This window comes from Pistacia vera, unplaced genomic scaffold (genome assembly GCF_008641045.1).
Source record: "Pistacia vera cultivar Batoury unplaced genomic scaffold, PisVer_v2 Contig915, whole genome shotgun sequence".
NCBI lineage: Eukaryota > Viridiplantae > Streptophyta > Magnoliopsida > Sapindales > Anacardiaceae > Pistacia > Pistacia vera.
In genome coordinates, this window is record NW_022196796.1 from 54,746 (window position 1) to 65,694 (window position 10,949).

Sequence of the window (10,949 nt, forward strand, 5' to 3'; positions counted from 1 at the left end):
TTCTCTTTCTTATTCTTTCTTATTCTTTTTTTTATTCTTATTCTTATTCTTATTCTTTTTCTGTGCCGATCGGACTCGGTTGATGCATTGATTTGGAACCTTGGCCATGTGAGTGAGTACAGTCCTCATCTGCATGCACTCTTGCGGACTGTACAAATTCTTTCTTCTTCTTAGGCCACTCAATTAAGGTGGCGTGCATGTAGGGAATTCTTCTTGGTACAGCCCTCATCTACATACACTCTTACGGGCTATACAAATTCTCCTTCTTCTTATGCCACTCAATTAAGGTGGCGTGTATGTGGGAATTTCTTCTTCTTAGCACTCACGGATTCCCCATCGCAAAAACCTATTCTTTTCTCTTCTTTAGGACATTTCTTTCTTTAATTCTTTAGTGTTTTTCTTTCTTTTCTCTTTACGCGTAAGTTTCTTATTTTCTTTTTAGTTCTTATGATATGCAAATATATGCATGTGGATGGTTCATGCTTATGCTTCTTTCTTAGGTGCATTATGCAAGCAAATATGCAATGTTAAGTTTCTGATTCATGCAATGCTTCTCTTAGGCATTCATCAAACACAAGCATGCATACTTAAATTCTACTTTAACTATACTTCTCCTTCTTTCTTAAACCATCCATAATGAGTAAAACTCCCTTGAATCATCACAAATCCTAGCCAATAAAACACTTAATAAATGCTCTTAAACTCTTTCTAAATTCAACCCAACTTCTATCAATTCTATCAACTCAACCAACCCTTCTCATGTAGAAAACCCATTCATGGATCATCATCAAACTAATAAAAGTTTCATACACAAATCTCAAGCATATGAACTTCATATAAATTCACATAAAACAATATTTATGCTTTACTTGCTCAAACAGGTTAGGGTTGGATTTACTTACCTTTTTCTTGAGTAGTTTCACAAAGCTCACTATCTTTGTTGGACTTGTTCTCTTTTTCCAACCCTGACATAAATTCTCATAAGAATTCCATACTAACATAAATTAATCTCATGTCTACAGCAAGATCCTTACCTCTTGTGCTTAGGATCAAACCCTTGTCAAAATCCAACCAAAAGCCTTCAATTTCCTTAGCAAAATGGATAATAATTGAGAGAAATGAGATTAGTAGATGTATGGGGTGTAGAGAATGGAGGGTTTCTAAGGCTAAACCCTTGTTAGCTCATATAAATAAGCACTCTTTCCCTTTTGCCCATGAACTTTCTTGAAAATTCCATCTTTACCCTTTAATTCGTTACACATCCACCCCACTCCATCCATTCTCCTTGAAATTTCCTCGCATTTCACTACCCACTTTTCCTGCTAATTAGGGTAGAATGGTCACTTCACCCCTATGGAAAATTCTCTAGAAACTTCACTAGAAAAATCAGCCGACTCTTTGCTCCGGCGAGAAAATACAGAGCATACGTCGTTGCAGCAAGATTCTTCTTCGCCCGGCGAAGTCTACACTTCCAATTCTCCAAGGCTTCACCAATTCAGGCATCCAAGTAACTTTAACACTTTACAAACTTACCCAAGGGCAACCAATAAACAATACAACATAGCAATTTAACTTAGGGCTAACAAACACACAAGACAAAAATAAGCATACAAACTACGTACCTCAAAGTGGGCATTACTTTTTTAGCGTTTCCTTCGAAAAGCTCCTTGAGGTGTAGAATTATGGTAGCAGAGTCCATATTCCCATGCTGCTTTTGCAGCTCAGTGTTATCAATGCTAACGTAAGCATTGAACAATATCACCATCGTCAAGGAACCTTTAGAAAGTTTCCTTTACTTCCTGAGTGGCATCAAGATCAGCCTCAGCCAAATAAGGCCTGTCAATTATATGTAATTTCTTTTCAGACTTTAGTACAATCTGAAGATTTCAATACCAGTCTAAATTAGATCCATCCAGCCTATTTTCTTTCTCGATTATCATCAATTTGTATTGCTCATTTTAAGAATCCACAATGCAGAAAAGTAAAGTTATTATCATGTTTATTTTCATTATTTAATAAGGCATTTTAAATAATCACTCCCACTATTTTCCTCAAGCCAATAGCCCTCACTATTAACTCGGGAAAGCTCGTTGGCTTTCCTAGTGGATTGAGATCCCATCTAGCCCATTTCAAACCTTCACTTTGGCCAAGCCAAATGGGTTAATTAGATAGGCCAACAAACTTAATCCATGTAACAACTGCTGAAAACTGTACAATGCATGCTAATAACAATAGAAAATTGGGCCCAAAGTTTTCTTTTCATTATAAGTCATATGTCTTTTAATACACAAAGAGTACTGTTTACAAAAATTCATTTAAAAGACAAAACAGGGGAAACAGTGCTATTGCTCCTCGCTTGCCGACGCCCCTCCGACTGCATCAACACCTAGATCCTGCATCCACAAAGGAATAACGGGGTGAGCACAAATAATGCTCAGTAAGTAAAACCCTCTATCTGTCTGTCCCCGTATGTATAACTCTTAATTCTTTCCTTAATATTCTTTCGTTGTTCTATTTCTATTTCTACTAAACGTCAGGGCCTCATCTTACCGGAGGTCACGGCCGGATGGCGTTCACACAGCACCATCTCACTCTCCATGACTATCGGTGAATTCACACAGTGCCAACCCTTCTTAGTATACACCGAGTAGGGATCACGAAGCACCTGCTCGGTTTTTCATAACTATCGGGTGGAGACCACCTAGCACCTACCCGTTTCTCATGACTTTTGGTGTAAGATCACCAAGCATTAACCCGTCTGTAATCACTATGGGTGATGACCACAAAGCATCAACCCACCTCTAATAAATGTCGGATGATGATCACAAAGCATCCACCCTTTTTCTAATGACTACCGGTGGGATCACAAAGCATCCCCCCGTTTCTACTACTTATCGGGTGACAATCACGAAGCATCGACCCATCTCTAAGGTCTATTCGGGTCGTGATCACAAAGCTCACCCCGATTCCCATAACTGTCGGTGATGATCACAAAGCATCACCCATCTCTACTACTCTTCTCATTCACTCTACCCTTAGAGTAGTTGCACCCACCAAGCTCTCTACTCATGTAATTGCATACACAAGTTTCCTACACTTTCTTAGGTCACTTTTCAATGCCAATTAGTGCCTATGGATGTTTCTCTCCACCAATGCACTCTCTTAATTCCTTTTAATGAAATTTTACCCAAGCATCCCATTTTGCCCTTACTCTTCTTTGGGAATTCCATCTATATCCTTTGATTCATTACAACACACACCCCCATAACAACAATTCTCCATGAAAAATCCTTACAATTAACTCCCCCCTTTTCCTGCTAATTAGGGGTAGAATGGTCAAATTGCCCTTAGGGAAGAAAATATCTAAACTTAACAAACATTTAATCGACCTGTCGCCGCGACGAAGAAGCTTCTGTCGCCGCGGCAAACTACCCAGAGAGTTTCCCGTGGTTTCAACACATCTTCGCCGCGCGAAGATTCTTTTCGCCCCGGCGAAGCTTGGCTCACTGAACTTCTTCTATTTTCAACCAAATTCAGGGCAAGCATTCACACACACACTCAGTCAACAATATTACCAAAACCAACTCAAATAAGAGCGAAAGAGGAAACAATAACTACGTACCTCAGGTGGGGCGTCAATCCACACCAGTTGATAGCTCCCACTATCAACCTCAAATGTGAAGCAAGCCAGCAAGCCAATCACACAATCGAACGGCCTAGCTGTCGTCCTCAAGTGTGATTCCCAGTATCATAGAGTGGACACTACATGTCGCCACGTACACATAATGATGTGTACTTCTCTACTATGCCTATGACGTGTTTATCAACCTTCACTTTGGCGACAAGCAAACTATCATTTTAAGTCAACCCATCACCATTAAGGAAAACTCCCATGAATTTTAACCTCCCACTAGTAGAAGTGTACCCTTTGCTTTGGCAACAAGGTTCCGATGAACAGTGGTTTGATTAAACCATGGTGATGGAAGGCATACATGACTTAATATACTTAAGTTGAGGGTTTTTATTTAATGTCTCACCAGATATTATCTTTGTTAGGATGTCATTGTTAACATGTTATTGAACATTCAACCTTAGCACGCATTCTAAACAAAATAAAACATGCTAGTATATGGCCCACTAAAACTGATTTCCTCGAGCCTAGAGGAACGGTGGGCCAACCTACGGTTTAAAAGTAATCTTGAGTCTTCAAGTTATTCCTCATCATAGCTCATTTGTTTCTTCTTCACGATCATTACAAAGTATTTTTTAATATAAAAAACCTATTCTAATTTACGTCGATAAATAGAAACCTCGAGTTACATACAGGGGAATGAGATGAGAAGAAGAATACATGGAGATAAAGAGAGAGAGGAAGGACACAGGCACCCAGAATTAAACCCTAATTAACACTAGTAGTGTGAGTAGGGATCGTTCCCGGAGAGTGTCTGCCGAGTTTTATGTTACGTGACACCAGTATGGGGGGAATTTGAGTAAAACATAAACAATTTCAGGAAAAGAAATTCAACCAATTACCGAAATCAATCAAAAATAACGAAACTTGGTCCAAGTCAACATCTACTATCAGAATCTTACAACTGATCATTGATGCAAAAATAAATCAATTCTACTCTGAGTATTCCACCGTTGGAACTATTTTCCTATCTCTCCTTAGTTGTAGTTAATTAGGAAACAAAAGATCTAATTAATCTTACTACTAACAACCCTAGACAAGCGCTAAAGATTAATCTAGTGGCAGCCTTAAGAACTGAGAGATCGATGAAGCTAAACACACAAACTCAAGCGGTTGTTTTAATTTATTTGAATGTTCTTCTTAAGACTTAATAATTCCTGACGCAGCAAATTCTGAACCTTAATTGCTTCACAAGTTAAAGGATCAACCAATTACGGATTTTGATATCCACCTTAGCAGTAGATTGCAACAAATAATAAACTAGTAGCCTCCTAGTAATTAACCGCAACAATCATGAAAATATGCATAGAAGAACATCCAATACTCAAAACATAAATTGAACACTAAAACAGATAGATCTCACAATTCTATTGATTCCGAGGCCTCTGTTTCCTTTGACCAAGTTCTAAATTTAGCCGCTCATGGCTATGAAAACTCAAAAGAAAACGAATTCCAGCGGAGAGAGAAGAGAGAGGCGTGTGTGATATCTCAATCTGATCTCTCTCCCCTTTTAAACATCTCATTCAAATCTTTTAATCCTACTAATCTCTTAAAATATTCTAATATCCTAAATAACATTATCCTAATCTGATTCTAATTAATTGAAAATAAAATAAAGTCCCAAAATAAAATAGGAAAGTGGTGTGTCCGCTGTAACTTGTGTGCAATAGGTCTTCAAATCTTCCAATAATAAACTGCCTCTTTAACTTGCATGACAAGGCAGATGTTCCAGAACGTCGCAGTGCAGGTGCTTCAACTTCAAGCCCGATATAACCTTGATGCAAGGAGTATCTCACCAAACTCAATGAAAGTGTAGATATATTTCTTAGGGTTCCACATAATTTGAATCTCTCAATCGAAGCTAGGATGAGAGAGTTATGCCCAGATTACGAAGTGATGTCAACCTGTCCGAATTCACCTAATTAGTTCTGTTTTCCATTTAACGCCTCCATTTGCATCCAAAAAATCAAATAGAATAATAATAGTAAATTTAGGCAAAAAATAAGTTAAAAGACTAGACATTAATGGGGGGGGGGGTGTTAAATATGACTTTTGGATTCTCATCAAATTCCACCACACTTAGCTTTTGCACGTCCTCGGGCAAACTAATCAAACAAACACTACACTACACTCAAGTCATATCAGTCATATCAAAGCAACAATATTTAATCCATGCATATTCATACCCAACTTGGCAGCAACAAAATAAAATAAGTAAGTTAATGACATTCATCTTCTTCATCATTTTCCACAATTACTCTCATCAGTCAATGCAAACAAGGAACTAATCACACCAATTCATGTACAACTCACCTCTCAACTTTTTCCTCAACTGTTTCTCTTTACTACTATAACTGAGTAGTAAACTAGGATATATTTTTTTTTCCTGTTTTGAAAAAGAATGAGTGCTTTTATGCTCCATCTCATTTCATGATTGTGTTTATGAGTGAGTGCGTTTTACGCTCCATTTGGACTCACCACATACTTCTTTTCTTTCCTATTTGCTTAAACCCAAATTTGGACTAGCTTAAGAGAAACAATTTTTTTTTTTCTTTTAAGGGTTGTTATACACTCCTCAATCATGCTTTGTCACCATTCACACAACTTCTCAAGACATATTTTTCAAACTACAAAGATTCAAATCTGATTAACTCTATTTTATGAAATATTGCAACATCCTAAGTCAAGGAATATGCTCAATAACAAAGTCAAGTTACTTTTCATGCATCACTAGATGTTCAAAGCATGACTTAAAGCATAAACCTTCCTAAAAACAAAAACTACTATTTTTTTATTTTTTTTAACAATTAAAACACAACCTAAATCCCCTCCCCCACACTTAAAACTGACATTGTCCCCAATGTAGATGAAATGCAAAGAAAAGGCAAAATACCAAAATTTAAAATGCGAGAATAAGAAAACAACTCCCCTTGGTTGCCTCCCAAGCAGCGCCTTTTTTTATTGTCGTTGGCTCGACTACAGGCTGTCCTTTTCAAACAGTATAAATCGGATCCTCAAGGTCCAATCTTGCCACATTTTGTTCTTGAAAACTTCATAGAGAGTCTTAAGTCTTATTGCCATTTACCTTGAACACTTGGGAAGTTGTTAAACTTTGAATTTCAACGCACACCATGAGAAAAACATTAGTAACACAAAAGGTCCAATCCAATGAGAACGCAACTTACCCAGAAACAAACGAAGCCGTGAATGGTATAAAAGGACTTTTGACAAACTTTAAACTCCTTCCTAGAGATCATCTTGTCATGAAAAGCCTTCGTCTTTTCCTTGTAAATCGTTGCACTCTCATAAGCATCATTGCTAATTTCCTCTAACTCTTGTAGTTGCAACTTCTTGTGTTTTCCCCCTTTCATCCATCTTCATGTTGAAACTCTTGATTGCCCAATAAGCCTTGTGTTCTAACTCAACTGGAAGATGGCATGCTTTCCCAAACAACAACCAAAAAGGTGACATACCAATGGGCATCTTATATGCAGTCCTATATGCCCACAAGGCATCATCCTAACGCAAACTCTAGTCTTTTCTACTTGGATTGACCGTCATCTCAATGATGGACTTGATCTCTCAATTTGAAACTTTCGCTTGTCCACTAGTTTGCGGATGATAGGCAGTAGACACCTTGTGAGTCACATGATACTTTCTCAGCAAAGCCTCCACAGTTTGATTGCAAAAGTGAGTGCCTCAATCACTTATTAGAGCTCTTGGAATTCCAAACCTACAGGATATGTTAGACTTGATAAAATCTGCAACAACTTTAGAATCATCAGTCCTAGTAGCTTTAGCTTCCACCTATTTCAAGACATAATCAGCAGCAAGCAAAATATAAACATAACCAAAAGATATAGGAAACAGTCCCATGAAATCGATGCCCCAAACATAAAAAATTTCGCAAAATAGTATGGGGGTTTGTGGCATCTTATTCCTTTGGGATATATTACCCGTCTTTTGACAATTATTATTGGAGTAGGTGCCCTAGAGCCAATCAATTATTGTGGAATTAACTCTTTGTAATAATGTTCATTAATCAATAAAAGGCATTTTATTCTATATCGCGTAAATCATTATTATTGTAATATGTATTGATATATGTCCTTAGAATGGTAGAACCGTGACGAGGGCATCAAGTGTTTCAAATCTTGATAGTGAAAACCCTATGAGCACATATGGTGGCCATTCTAGAAATGTCCGTAGCCCCAGTATTATTCTGAAGTAAGGGCACAGATAATACGGTAAGGCCATCATAGTGTTGAACGACCCTGTCGAAAGGGAGTGACTGATCGCACTTGTCAAGGTTGTTTGGTGACATCCATCGACATCATTCTTTTTCCTTCAAAAATCGATTTGAACCTGAAAATACTCAAAATATACCTGTGATCCCGTAAAAGGTATTTCTGAAAGAATTAATTCAAATTCCACAATTTAAACACATTTTTTCCATAAGTAATCAAATTAAATCACTAACAAAATATATACTTTCAAGCTCTTATCAAAGGACTTCTCTAAAATAGCATTACCCCTATGCAAGTTGCTATAAAAGGATGTGGCTTTTGCGCTCAATGAGGCATGTAAAAAGGCGTTTGATTAGTTGAAGGAACTGTTGACTTCTACCCCAATTATCCAGCCCCCTGACTGGAACGTTCTTTTCGAGATAATGTGCGACGTAAGTGATTATGCAGTAGGCGCTGTTTTGGGTCAAAGGATTGGAAAAGCATCTCATGCCATTTATTATGCTTCAAGGACTTTGAATGATGCCTACAGAAAGTACTCTACTACTGAGAAAGAACTTTTAGCTGTAGTTTTTGTTTTAGAAAAGTTTTGATCTTATTTGCTTGGTGCTAAAAACATTGTTCACTCTGATCATGCAGCTCTACGTTACTTGATGATGAAGAAAGAGGCAAAACCCAGATTAATAAGATGTATACTTCTCTTGAGTCAATTTGATTTAGAGATCAAAGACAAAAGAGGGATAGAAAATCGTGTCGCAGATCATTTGAGTCGTTTAGTTCATGTGGAGGATGAAGTTCATTTGCAAGAAAAGTTCCATAAAGAGCAATTGTTCTCCACGAGTGTGACATTACCTTGGTATGCAAATCTTGTAAATTATTTGGTTACTAATTGATCCAATTCCAACCAATTTGCAACAACAAAACACAACAAAATATGCCCTAAATTCAAGCTTAAATTCGGCCAAATGCACTAGAGGAGCAATGTCACACTTACTTGCAATTTTCGAGTCATATGTCTTTTTTAATACACAAAGAGTACTGTTTACAAAAATTCATTTAAAAGACAAAACAGGGGAAACAGATGCTATTGCTCCTCGCTTGCCGACGCCCCTCCGACTGCATCAACACCTAGATCCTGCATCCCAAAGGAATAACGGGGTGAGCACAAATAATGCTCAGTAAGTAAAACCCTCTATCTGTCTGTCCCCGTATGTATAACTCTTAATTCTTTCCTTAACTATTCTTGATTGTTCTATTTCTATTTCTACTAAACGTCAGGCCTCATCTTACCGGAGGTACGGCCGGATGGCGTTCACACAGCACCATCTCACTCTCCTGACTATCGTGTGAATTCACACAGTGCCAACCCTTCTTAGTACTACACGAGTAGGGATCACGAAGCACCTGCTCGGTTTTTCATAACTATCGGGTGGAACCACCTAGCACCTACCCGTTTCTCATGACTTTTGGTAAGATCACCAAGCATTAACCCGTCTGTAATCACTATGGGTGATGACCACAAAGCATCACCCACCTCTAATAAATGTCGGATGATGATCACAAAGCATCCACCCTTTTTCTAATGACTACCGGTGGGATCACAAAGCATCCCCCGTTTCTACACTTATCGGGTGACAATCACGAAGCATCGACCCATCTCTAAGGTCTATCGGGTCGTGATCACAAAGCTCACCCGATTCCCATAACTGTCGGTGATGATCACAAAGCATCACCCTCTTCTCTACTCTTCTCATTCACTCTACCCTTAGAGTAGTTGCACCCACCAAGCTCTCTCCTCATGTAATTGCATACACAAGTTTCCTACACTTTCTTAGGTCACTTTTCAATGCCAATTAGTGCCTATGGATGGTTTCTCTCCACCAATGCACTCTCTTAATTCCTTTTAATGAAATTTTACCCAAGCATTCCCATTTTGCCCTTACTCTTTGGGAATTCCATCTATATCCTTTGATTCATTACAAACACACCCCCCATAACAACAATTCTCCATGAAAAATCCTTACATTAACTCCCCCTTTTCCTGCTATTAGGGGTAGAATGGTCAAATTGCCCTTAGGGAAGAAAATATCTAAACTTAACAAACATTTAATCGACCTGTCGCCGCGACGAAGAAGCTTCTGTCGCCGCGGCAAACTACCCAGAGAGTTTCCCGTGGTTTCAACACATCTTCGCCGCGCGAGATTCTTTCGCCCCGGCGAAGCTTGGCTCACTGAACTTCTTCTATTTTCAACCAAATTCAGGGCAAGCATTCACACACACACTCAGTCAAACAATATTACCAAAAACCAACTCAAATAAGAGCGAAAGAGGAAACAATAACTACGTACCTCAGGTGGGGCGTCAATCCACACCAGTTGATAGCTCCCTATCAACCTCAAATTGTAAGCAAGCCAGCAAGCCAATCACACAATCGAACGGCCTAGCTGTCGTCCTCAAGTGTGATTCCCAGTAATCATAGAGTGGACACTACATGTCGCCACGTACACATAATGATTGTACTTCTCTACTATGCCTATGACGTGTTTATCAACCTTCACTTTGGCGACAAGCAAAACTATCATTTTAAGTCACACCCATCACCATTAAGGAAAACTCCCATGAATTTTAACCTCCCACTAGTAGAAGTGTACCCTTTGCTTTGGCAAACAAGGTTCCGATGAACAGTGGTTTGATTAAACCATGGTGATGGAAGGCATACATGACTTAATATACTTAAGTTGAGGGTTTTTATTTAATGTCTCACCAGATATTATCTTTGTTAGGATGTCATTGTTAACATGTTATTGAACATTCAACCTTAGCACGCATTCTAAACAAAATAAAACATGCTAGTATATGCCCACTAAAACTGATTTCCTCGAGCCTAGAGGAACGGTGGGCCAACCTACGGTTTAAAAGTAATCTTGAGTCTTCAAGTTATTCCTCATCATAGCTCATTTGTTTCTTCTTCACGATCATTACAAAGTATTTTTTAATAAAAAAACCTTCTAATT